Raw genomic sequence first — 13,060 nt, forward strand, 5'->3', positions numbered from 1 at the left:
TGAGCTAAATCCCCAGCCCAATGCCATTTTTAAAATATAAAGCTGTATGTTTTCCTGAGAGTAATGGAAAAATCCTAAGGAATATATGAATAGGATTTGTGTCAATTCAGTTGAAATATTTTTCTTAATTTTATTTTATTGGTACCCTTTAGGTATACAATATAATGACATTCATCATTGGAAATTTGCACCTTTACATAATCTCTCTTGGTTCTTATTTTTCCCCCCTTCCCCTGCCCTACCTTCAATCCTTCCATCCCTCCCTATTTACAAAGACTTTGTTTCCTTTTTTTCATTTTCTCATATTAATTCCATTCCCTTCTTTCCTTTCCCCTACCCCTTCCACCTCCCCCTCCCCTTTGCCCCTTTTCTTCCTATTTCACATTATCTATTGTACCTTTTAGTCCTTATTTACACTTTCAGTTTCTCACACTACAGAAACTATTGGTATTTACACATGTGTGTCCTATTTATTTCACTTAAGAGTATTGCCTCAATGTGTATCCATTTAGCTATAAATGTCTCTAATTTCTCATTTTTTATGGCTGAGTAATACTCCTTTTTATTAAAAAACCACATTTTCTTTATCCAATCTCCAGTTGATGGGCATTTGGGCTGTTTCCAAGTTTTAGCTATTACAAACTGTGCTGCTATGAACATGGGTGCACATATATCCCTGTGGTATGATTCTTTTAATTCTTTAGGAAAGATACCCAGCAGGGGAATAGCTGGGTCAAATGGGACTTCCAGTCCTAGTTCTTTGAGGTATCTCCATACTGATTTCCACAGTGGTTGCACCAGTCTGCACTCCCACCAGCAGTGGAACAGGGTTCCTCTTTCCCCACAGCCCCGCCAGCATTTGTTGTTGGTTGATTTCTTGATAGCAGCCATCCTTTCTGGGGTGAGGTGGAATCTCAGTGTTGTTTTCATTTGCATCTCATGAACGACCAGTGATGAACATTTTTTCATATGTTTATTTGCCATTTCTATTTCTTTGTCTGAGAAATGTCTGTTCATTTCAGATGGCCATTTTTGGAATGGGTCTTTAAATTTGGGAGTTCTGATTGTTTTAAGTTAATTCAGTTGAAATATTAACTATAGAGGACAAATTTACACATTTTTATTAACAGTTTGAAACCACCAATTGGCAAAGCCAATACTAAGTGTTGGCAAGAATTTGGAGCAATGGAGAACGCTTGCCTATGGCTGGTGGAAATTTAAATGGGTATAAGCACTTGGGTTTGCTTTCTGTTTTTTTTCTTTTCTGGTACTGGGAATTGAATCCAGAATCTCCTGCATGCTAAGCAAATCCCTAGGTACATCGCCAGCCCTTTTTATTTTTAATTTTGAGATAGGATCTCCGTAATTTACCCAGGCTGATTGGATCCTCCTGCCTCAGGCTTGAAAGTAACTTGGACTACAGACATGCACCACCATATCTAGCTTTGGTATAAGTACTCTGGAAAATAATTTGGCATTACTTAAATTGAATATATGCAGAATCTCCAGCCAGCTGCTTCACCCTTAGGTATATACCTTAGAGAAAGTCTCACATATGCACTCCAGGTATCATTCCTATAATCCTGGTGCCATGGGAAGCTGAGGGGGATTACAAGTGTAAGCCCAACCTGGGCAACTTATAGAGATTCTCTCTCAAAATAAAAAATAGAAAGGGCTGGGAATGCAATACGGTGCATCTTGGGTTCAATCCCTAGCGCCTCCCACATGCACTGCTCACAGTATTGTTTGTAGTGTCGAAAGTTGGGAACAATCTAAATGTCCATTAACAAAGAGGATAAATTGTAGTATCTTCATACAAGAACATACAACAATGAAAAATAAATGAGCTGTAGCTAACTTGAAATATGGATGAATCTCAACAATGTTGAAGGAGAAAAGCAAGTCGTATAATGAGAGACATAATGGTAAAGTCAAACAACATTCTCCTTAGGAAGACATTCTCAAGGGCTATAAGGAAAGTGAAGGAATGATGAGATCAAAAAGGTTACCTCTGGAATAGTTTGGGAAGGGAAGATTTAGTTGGAGAGGAAAACTGGTTGTTTCTAAGATACTGGTGACATCCCATTGTTTTTTTAACCTCATGGTAGGTGCTGGATGTTCCATTTATTTTATTTGCAGTGCTGGAAATGGAAACCATACTAGGCAACCACTCTACCACTGAGCTACACCTCCAGCCCTATTGTTTTTAAACTATATACTTTTTTTCCCCCAGTACCAGGGATCAAACTCAGGGCCTTGTGCTTGTGAGGCAGGGCTACCACTGCGTTATGTCCCCATCCCCTACCATATAGTTATTTTTATACTCTGATGTATCCTGTACATTCAAAAAGAAGTTTGGGGCCGGGGATTTAGCTCAGTGATTCTGCCGTCTGTCTCGCAAGCGCAAGGTCCTGAGTTCAATCCTCCGTACCAAAAAAAAAAAAAGGAAATTTGATGTAACACTTCCATCTATGAGGGAGTTTTAAACATTTGTGCCTAATTGTGTCCCCAGATCCAACTACCAACTTATAGGAACTACACGGCACAGTGGAATATAGTAAGAACAACACAGGGATATAATCAGAAAATGTCAGGCACTAGGCTACTTTAGAAGGCAAATAACCTAGTTTCTTTCATAAAAATTTGTAAGAAAAAAATGATAGAAAGAGGGAAATAATGCATAGATTAAAAGAAATCTAAGAGATGAGCAGGAGTGTAGTTCAATGGTAGAGTGCTTGCCTAGCATACACAAGACTCTGAGTTTGGTCCCCAGCACTTTCTTCCACACAAAGAAAGAAACCTACAAAATATATCTAACAATTGCAATATGAAATTAAAGGATGTTATTTGGAGACAAAATCAAGGAAACAAACTGAAAAAAATATAAAATCATCAAGAAACTGAACACTGATTTTATCTTTGATATTAAATTATTGAGTAAAATTACATTTGATGATATTGGTATGTATTTTTAAAATAGTTGCTATCTTTTAGAAGTGCACATGAACTATTTACAAGCAAAATGGTATAAAATGAGGAGGTTGAGGGGAAATAGAAAGTGACAGCTAGGCCGGGGATTTAGCTCAGTAGTTTCGCCGACTGCTACGGAAGCACAAGGACCCACGTTCGATCCCTGGCACCAAAAAAACCCAAAAAACAAAAAACAAACATAGAAAGTGACAGCTAATGGTTACAGGATTTTCTTTTAGGATGACAGAAATGTTCTAAAGTTAAATTATGGTGATGGTTGTATACCTCTGTAAACTTAATAACAGTTTAAACCAGTAAACTATACTTCATGTAAATTAGATCTCAATGAATTGCTAAAAATGATATAAATCCTGAAATTTAATTCAAAATAGTTTGGCAGGGGTGGAGCACTGTAGGAATCAAAATTGACTGTGTGGGTATCAGGCTTGTAACTCAGTGATGGAGCACATGTATGAGTTTGGTATGAGTGGGGCTTCAAGCCCCAGCCCTGTAAAAAGAAAAATCCCACCTATGACTAACTGTTGAACTGGAGCAGTAGATCCAGAAGTCCATTACGCTCTTCTTACAAATTTGCTAAAATAAAAAGATTTTGGAATAATGGATTTGTTTGTCTGAATATAGATTAGAGTTATCCTGAATGTGTTGAAGACATCTCTCCTTCTTCAGCCTTCGTCCATTCCTCTTGACTATTGTCCAACAGAGATGAGATGAACCAGAGAGCAGTCCTGGACACTGTTTTCAAGATGCAGACTTAATGGCACACAACTGAACTACAAAAGTCTAGCTGCAGCTGGGCATGGTAGGAACACTCTGGGAGAATCACAGTTCAACCCTAGCCTGGGCAACTTAGTGACTTAGTGAGGCCCTGTCTCAAAATAAAAAGGGTTGGGGGTTGAAGCTAAGCGTGAAGGCCTTCATTTCATTCCCCAGTATCAAAAAAAAAAAAAAAAAAAAAAAAGAGGGTGGGGGACAAAAGGAAGAAAAGGAAAACCCTTCAGCTGCAGAATTTCCTGGCAATAGACCTTCGTTTATATCTACAGTGATTTCAAAATAATCATTTCTGGCTGGGGTTGTAGCTCAGTGGTTCCACCGCCTGCCTCGCAAATGCAAGGACCCGAGTTCGATCCCTCGTACCAAAATAATCACTTCTTTCTATCAGTGCACAACAAATAGGATATGAGTCTCCTCAGGCTGTCATAACAAAATAGCATAGACTACGTGGCTTAAACAATCGAAACTTATTTCCTCACATTCTGGAGGCTGGAAGTCCAAGATAAAGGTATCGTCTTGGTAGCTTCTTCCAGAAAGCTATCAGAGAGAATCTGTTCCAGATCTCAGTCTAGTGGTTTGCTGATAATCTTTGCTCCTTGGTTTCTGTTGTGGTGCCCTGATCTCTGCCTCCATATAACATGGTATTCTCCGTGTGTGTGTGTGTGTGTGTGCGTGCGTGCGCGCGTCTGTTCAAATTACCTAATTAAGTGTACCCTAATGACCTCATTGTAACTTGACTTCCCTTACAGTTATCTGGGAAATTATTTCTGCTTTGATTTTTTTCTAGAGCCTCGTTCATCAGCTTTGTTACTTCTGGTATTACCACTTCAGAGTCCGAGGGAGTGGCTTTCAGGTTGTTCCACCTCATTGCCCTCAAGGTTTGGTTCTGGTGAGCTGAAAGTTGGGGGCTGGGGGGGGGGTCTGCATCTTGTTTAAGTGTCTTCTCATTTTCTATTGTTTTTTAAAGTTCGATTCCTGGATTGATGCTTGTAAATTGCTTATGGTGAGTAGCTTTATTGCACGTATTCAGAACACTTAGGAAATGACTACTTCTCAGAAGTGTTTTCCAGATGTAGCTAGCTTTTGGGTTTTGAGTATGTTGCAGGATCCTACCTCTTCAATTTATTGGGGATGAGAAGTTTCTACCTGCTTGGCCCAGCTGCCAGTTCTTTGGAACTGGCCTATAGGTTTGTTTATTTTTTTAAGACCCTTAGGCAATTTCAGTCATGGTGTACCAGGAGGAACAACTGGTTAGCACAGTTATGTCACCTTGTCTAAAGTAGTACAATCAACAATAACAATAGCATCAAATACAGCCTAGAAAATGACAAACTGTAGCCCTTAATATGGCAATTTTACCCTTAAGAGGAGAAGATTTAAAAGGGATGAGGGAGTAAAAAACAGAAACAGAAGAAGAAGAAGAGATCAGAAGCAAGGCTGGAGGACAAACTTTAGGAAACTGGTGACGGAGACAGGTGAGAAAGAGAAAAGGGAAAAATAAAAACAACAGAACAGAACAACAACAAAAGGCTAGAAACCATGTTCAAACAATCAAGAAAAAAACAAAAGAAAACAAGAACTAGAAAGGTGGGGGGAAAAAAAGAAAAAACCCCAGATCACCCAATTCAAGGTGTGTCTCTGCTGTCACTGTTAGGAAATGTGGGCAAACAGAGTCCAGAGCCAAATTGATTAATCCCAGCAAGCTAGCTGGAGCTAGCTGGGGAGCAGATAATCCCAGCCAGCCTCCCCTTTAGTTCTTCTGAAGTTCAGGCTGGTTTCTGGCTGTGAGGCTGAAACCCGATTGCTTGAGCCTACAGCAGTCTAAGTGTCTACAGTCTGTGTCTCCTGCCAGCTTGAACTCCACTCCCTGACCTTCTGCTGACTTGAAATCTGCACCCACACAGAGGGACTGGGAGCCACTAGATGAAGTCCCCTACAGCTCTTCTGAGTTCTGAGCTCAGTTGGCCCCTTTCCAAAATGGCTACCAGCCAATCATCCTCTCCTGGGTGAGATCTGAACCCAGATAACTCACCAGCTGCTGCAGTCCAGTGTGTCCAGTGCTCCTTTCCACAGGTGCATTCTCCATGGAGGCCTATGAGGTCACCAACAGTCACCAAGAGTCTGCAGGTTCAGCCCACCATTCCCTCGGGAATCTGTGCTCTTAGAGAGAACTCTGCTTTATACCTCCCTCCTCTTCATTAAAGTCTCTTTCTTCACTCTCCATAGACTTCAGTTCTCACCTTAGATCCTTCCTGGGTCCTGGAGACTCACTTCCTTTCTTCTCCTCCTTGCACTACTATATTCCAGTGTTAGGACACCAAATCTCAGAGAAGCTCTTTCTCTGCTGCTCACCACTCCACTGTCTTCCCAGAAGTCACTTGACTTCCCTTATAAAGGCCTTATCTCCAAATAAGTCACATTTTAAAAGTATGAGGTATCTTTTGTTTTGGTAGGTGGACACAATTCAGCCCTGTATTGGCCAGCTTCCTGTTGCTGGGACAAAATACCTTGACACCTACAACTTAAAGGAGAAGAGATTTCATAGTTTCGGAAGTTTCAATCCATGGATGGCTGGCTCCAAGGCAGAAACATCACAGCAGAAGCTTAGTAAAACAAAACCGCTTACTTTATGGTGCCTGAGAAGCAGAACACAAGGAAAAAGTGCCAAAGAGGAACGGCCCAGGACCTAGATACAGTCCCTGAGGTCATAGGCCTCATGACCCAGTTATTCCAACTACTTCCCCATAGCCCACTCAACTATGAACTCATCAGTAGCCATTGATGAGGTTGGTGCCCTCATAATCCTATCACCTCTCAGGGGTCTCTTAATCCAGTGAAGTTCAAAAGATGAAGTGACATGAGCTCATAAAGGACAGATTTAAAAATTAATACATAGAAATTAATCCATATGATTTTTTATACAGATTGGTTATTGATTACCTTATTAAATAGATTTTATTTTTTACAAACAATTATAACATGGGTGACTTTTAGAAGTTAAGACAAAAAATGAGAGGGTCAGGAATTTAGCTCAGTGGTTCTGGCATCTGCCTCACAACTGCAAGCTCTGGAGTTCAATCCCCGGTACCAAAGACAAAAAATGAGAGCTATTGAAAATTATGCTTTCAAGCACTGAAATTTAAAAAAGCATAAAGTATATAAAATGTCCATCTTTAATCTTTAGAAATTACATATGTACATGCTTTTTAGAAATTATATATACATATACTTAAATAACTGAAGGCAATAAGCCAAAATGAACACTGGTTATCTCTGCTTCATGGGCTTTTTGTGAGATGAGACTGTTTTCTCCATTAGAAATCTGAGACTCAGAGAAGTTAGGTGGCACACCCAGGCTCACAGCTACTAAGAGGCTGGATGGTATTAGAATTCAGATTGGCTGGGAGCCAAAGCCCCTTCCTATAACCAGTATGTCTCAGTACAATAATTACTATGCTCTGAGTGCCTACAATATGCCAAACATTGTACTAAACACTTTACAAGAGTATTTCATGTAATTATAATAACAATTCTGGGCCGGGGATTTAGCTCAGTGGTGCCGCCACCTCCCTTGCAAGTGCGAAGTCCTGAGTTCAATTCCTGGTACCCCCCCAAAAAAATTAAAATAACAATTCTATAGGTTAAGTGTTATTCCCATTTAGAGAAGTCTATAAGAGCATAAACTTTGAAGCAGGGGGAAATGGATGATTCAGGAGGCCAAAGGAGCAAGTTCATGAATAGACAGGTGACAAAGATGGTGGCACCTATTATACAGACTGCTTAATCGTTCAAAATTTATCAAAAATTAACAAGGACATAGAAAATTGGAAAAACATAACTAGCAAGGAAAGTGTTAACATATGCATGTTGAATTTGTATCCTACAGGCAGATACAACTTTCTATGGCATCTTGTAAACATTGCTTGTATGTGAGGCAATATAACCATAAAAGTACATTTCTTTCTTTGAGCCATGACATGGATGTGACAGTGTTATGGCTTATATAGATGTCCCCCTAAAGCCTCATGTACTCATAAATGGGGCTTTGGGGAGGTGGAGGGATCATAGGTATGTGATACTGGATTATAGGTATGTGATAACTGGATTAGTCCACTAATTGGTTTAGTGTAGTAGTGGGTAATAGATTTACTGAAGAGGGAACCCCTACCCTGGTTTTGTGTGGCACCAACAAATAGGCTTATGGCCTGGATGGAATATAAAGGGAAAGAAGGAAGGCAGGCTTGCTGCTTCTGCCTACCCTGATATTGACTGTTTCTCCTCTGCCATGCCATGCTGCCCTGCCTTGGAGCCAGATGATCATGGATTGAAACCTCTACAAATGGTGAGCCAAAATAAACCTTTCCTAACTTGTGCAAGTGGGTTATTTTGTCTCAGGAATGAGAAAAGTAACTGAGCAGCTAGTGATTACATTTTGAGAATACAGACAAGGACAATGCCCTAGGGTAGGGTAGAACAATAATATGGAAGGCATTTAGGATTCTGATAAGCAATCCCCACAAGCTGCACTACCTACACCCTGCTAGCCCATTAGATAAAAGAAATGAACTTCAGTCTTATATTGTCCATTGTGCTTTAGAGTCTTTTATAACAGTTTAGCTTGTACCCTATTTTTATTACCACTTCTCCTCTATATAAACCCAAACTGAGAGTTTTAATATATTTGAACTTCAAACTCATTATAGTCTTCCTGGTTTCCACATCTTTATACTTGATGGGTTTTCTGTCTGTAATGACCCAGGCCCTTTCTCACCATGGCTTCCTCCTTCCAGTGTGCTTGACTTATTTACCTTTTAGATTCATCCCTGACAACTCTATCACTACCACTACCTCAAGTCTGAGTAAGGTGTATGTTTTTCACTTCTGTGTATAGTACTTTATCACAGTTCTTAGCCTTTATATTTTCCAATTCATACCCACAGCCATGCACACCTCCAACTCCTATTCACGCGTATTCCTAGAGCTTAACACAATGACTGTTACACAGTGTGCTCTCATAAATCAGTAGATAGTTGTTACACGGCTAGATCAGTGTTTTGAGAAGTTTCTGAAAAATACTTTTAATATAGGAAATTTCAAACATCCTTAAAAATAGAGAGGACAATATAATGATAAATGTTTCCATCACTCAGTTTCCAAAATGATCACCACTTTGCCATTCCCGAGAATGAATGGAGTCAGTGAGTGAAGCTTTTGGAGACAATGCTTTAACTAAAATGGATGACTTCAATGAGATGAATTTAAATCACTGTAATAGAAAGGCAAAAAGAGAAGTACAGAGTTATTTTTCTCCCGGGGCCTTGCACACACTAGGCAAGCACTGTATCACTGAGTTACACTCCTAGCCCCCTCTTGCAATTTGGTATGTCTTAGTCTATTTTCTGTTGCTATGATAGATACCTCAGACAGTAATTTATAAGAATGTGGCTTTTTGCAGTTCTGGAGGCTGGGAAGTCCAGGAACAAAGGACTTTGAACTGCAGCATAACAAAGCCAGTCCCTTGATGGCTAACCCACTCCCTTAATAACAGTGTTAATCTGTCCATGAAGTGGGACCAATCACCCCTTTTTCATACGTGGTGCTGGGAATCAAACCCAGGCGAGCACTCTACCTCTGAGCTATTTCCTCAGTCTTCTAATCACTTCTTAAAGTCCCTCCTCTGCATTCCATGACAGGGGGAACTGCATTTCAACCTGAGCTTTGGAAGGGGATGTTCAGACCTTACCAAGGTGCCTTCTGTGTGCTAGGCACCAGGGTTTCACAGGTCAGGAAGGCAATGCCTGTATTCAAAGAAGTGTACAATGTAATACAGCCTGATTGTCCCATAGGCAAATACTTCCAACAGTCTTAGGTGGGCTTTGTTAGATGCATGTGCCAGGCATGACAGGGTCACAGTGGAAGATGTAGTCAGTTCCCTATACAACATTCTCTTCACCTCCAGGTCTAGAAACCTGGCTTTGCCCTAAAGAAATGGCTTGCTCTGTAGCCCTCTCAAAAGCTACTTATTTCTCCCAATTCCATGTATGATGAAGTCTAGAATGCGGGCATTCTTCTGGCTCTCTATTGCTACTTTCAGACCATTGTCTTCTCCTTTTTTTACTTCTCTTTTAAAAAGAACCTTCTTTATCTAGCAGAAGTATACATGCTTAATGCAAAAGACAAAAAATTGGAAAGTGTCCACATGTACAGTTATACTAATTACAACCAATAACTAATTATAATTTGTTGGTTCATCTAATTTTTCATCTGTATATATGTATTCATAAATCTAGACATATTGTTAAAAATTATCTTATACAAGCACTTATTGAGCTGGCATTATAAAGAATCAAATATTGTCCCTGTTGATTTTACATTGTTTTTAATAGTTACATGTTGCATCATTGGATGAATCATGATTTATATAACTAATACATGATGTTGAATATTCTATAAATACCTTTATTTCAATTAACATTTAGTTATTCTGGTCTCAAATTTTAGAACTTAGTTTTTTGAAGCTTTTCAGCTCAACTTACAAATATTGTCATTTTTTAATAAATATAATATAGTTTGTTTTGAAATTTAAAACACTTTATTTGCCCTCTGATTAATAATCATCTCATAAATTTAAGTTATTAAATTTTAAGTCCCGCTAAACATTTATTCTCTCAGATATTTCAAACTAGTCATACAGTCTATTTATTTATTCCTCTTTAGCACTCCAAACACTTAATAAAAGTCCAATCAAGCTTCCTCAGCACTTATGCAGTATTTACATGCATAAGGCAAAATTTCTACATTTAATCATCAGAGTCCTTTAAATGCTTAAAAGTGATTACAAATTTAATTAGCTACATATTTCCAAGTTTTTCACTTAAAAACATGTTTAGTATGTCAGATTCTCTTAAAATATGAAACACCTCAAATCATGAATAAGACACAAAAACTACAAATGATTGCAAAATTTAGCACAAGATCTGTACAAAAATACTAATTTTGTAATTTTGTATCAAGTTTTTTAGCATTTAAAAATTTTCCAGGGCTGGGTAGTGTAGCTCAGTGATAGAGTACTTGGCTAACTTCAAGGAACCCTCAATTTCCATCAAAACAAAACACCATTCGCTGCCTGCTACTCAAGCTTAAGGACCCGAGTTCGATCCCCGGTACCAAAAACAAAAACAAAAACAAAACAAAACACCACCAAAACACCAAAATACCAAACAGAAAACCAAAATCAAAACAAAAAGAAATTCCCAGAGTTGCAAGCTTACCCATTTGCCTACATGGACCTCAGGCTGGCTATGATTTGTATTTAGAATTTGTATTTGTATTTGCATCAGGAGGTGGGACCTGAAGCACCTTCCAGTATAATTCACATGGGCAGTCATGTCTTCAAACTATGCTTTTAAAAAAATTTAAATCTTGGTTACCACTACTCTTTAAAAACAGTAACCTTTTACACAACGTTTTATTTCCTGAATTGAGTTGAGGGCACCAACTCAAAACCTCTAAAACCATGAATAAATCTTTCTTCATTTTAAGTTATCCCAGTATTTTGTCACAACAATGAAAAACTAACACATTCAATATAAAACTTCTTCTAAGTTGACCTCTTTTCTATAGGATAAATATATTTGTGTCAGTTCCTCCAAATTTTCATTTTTCAGCCTAGTGGCAGATTTTTATGGTACTAGTTGGGGTGTATGGTATAGCAGATGGCTAAAGAAGATGGTGAGAGCATTTCAGGCTAATAGAAATTGAAGTCATGATGAACTGAAACCAAGGAGTAGATAAAATCATCTTTGAATCTATGTGTAGTCATTAGCATAGTACTGTCCAATAGAAGTATTATGCAATTACCAGGCCTGTTGGCACATGCCTGTAATCCCATCACTTGGGAGCTGAGGCAGGAGGACCATGAGATAGAGGCCAGCCCAGGGTATACAGTGAGGCCTTCTTTCAAAACAACCAACAAAACAGAAGAACAACTCCAAAACAAAACAAAACAAAAAAATCAAAGAGAAAGAAAAGAGCAAAATATATACGATAAGCCCCATATATAATTTGAAATTTTGTAGTAGCTATGTGTTTTTGTTGTTGTTTTAGTTTTTCTTTGTTTTGGTGTTTCATTGTTGCTGTTATTGCTTGAGACAGTATCTTGCTATGTAGTCTAGGCTGGCCTCAAATTCAACATGGAGTCCTGGCTGACCTCAAGCTTGAGATCCTCCTGCCTTACCATCATAAGTGCTGGAATACAGGTGTGAGCCACCAGACCTGACTTTACTAGCTATGTTTCTACAAGTTTAAAAAGAAACAAGTGGAATTATTTAGTAACATTTTATTTTATTTATTTCCTATTATTCAGATTTTAAATGTCCCCCAAAAGCTCATGTTGAGGGCTTGTTCCCCAAGGCAGCAGTGTTGACAGGTGGAGGTGAATGGATCATGAAGGGTCTGACCTCATGAATGGATTAATCCATTTACAGATCCATAGCTGAATGGGTTCTGAGAGAGGGGCATTTTTTGTTTTGTTTTGTTTTGTTTTTTTAAGTAAAAGCAAGCACTCTCTCTTTGTTTCCTGGCCAGTATTAGGTGAACAGCTTTGCTCCACCACGCTCCAGTCACTGTGATGTTTGGCCTCATCACAGCCCCAAAGTGATGGGGCCAAGTGGTCACGGACTGAAGCCTCTGAACTGTGAACCAAAATAAATCTCTTCTCCTTTTAAGTTGATTCACTCAGGTGTTTTGTCATGGCAGTACAAAGCTGACTAACAGACACCAAATATAAAAATATCACTTCAACATTCAATCAATATAAAATTTCTTTTTTTAGATAGGGGCTCACTATGTACTTCAGGCTGGTCCTGAGCTCACTATGGAGCCCCAGGCTGGTCTCCAACTTATAGCAATTCTCCTGTCTCAGCCTCCCTGAGTGCTGGAATTATAGGTGTGCACTACCACACCCAGCAATATAAAATTTAATTAGAATTTCACAGTGTATTTTGTACTGAGTCTTCAAAATCCAGTGTATATTTTCCCCCAACAGTATATTTCAATCTGGCTGCTAAATTTTTACTGTAAATACTGGAAGTATATTGACATTTCATGAAATTTAGATTTTGAAAAGTAGATTCGCATATCTAAAATTTTCCAAACATTCTGAGGTATTTCCAATAACTGAATATCAGTTCTTAAATTTAAATTAATGAAAATTCAATAAATTTTAGAAACTGAATTCTTCAGTTGTGCTAGTCATTTTTCATGTGCCCAATAGCTTCATGTGGCCAGTGTACATGCT

This window comes from Heterocephalus glaber, unplaced genomic scaffold (genome assembly GCF_053883595.1).
Source record: "Heterocephalus glaber isolate CG9 unplaced genomic scaffold, H.glaber_assembly_v1.0 deba00001719, whole genome shotgun sequence".
In the NCBI taxonomy this organism is placed as follows: Eukaryota; Metazoa; Chordata; class Mammalia; order Rodentia; family Bathyergidae; genus Heterocephalus; species Heterocephalus glaber.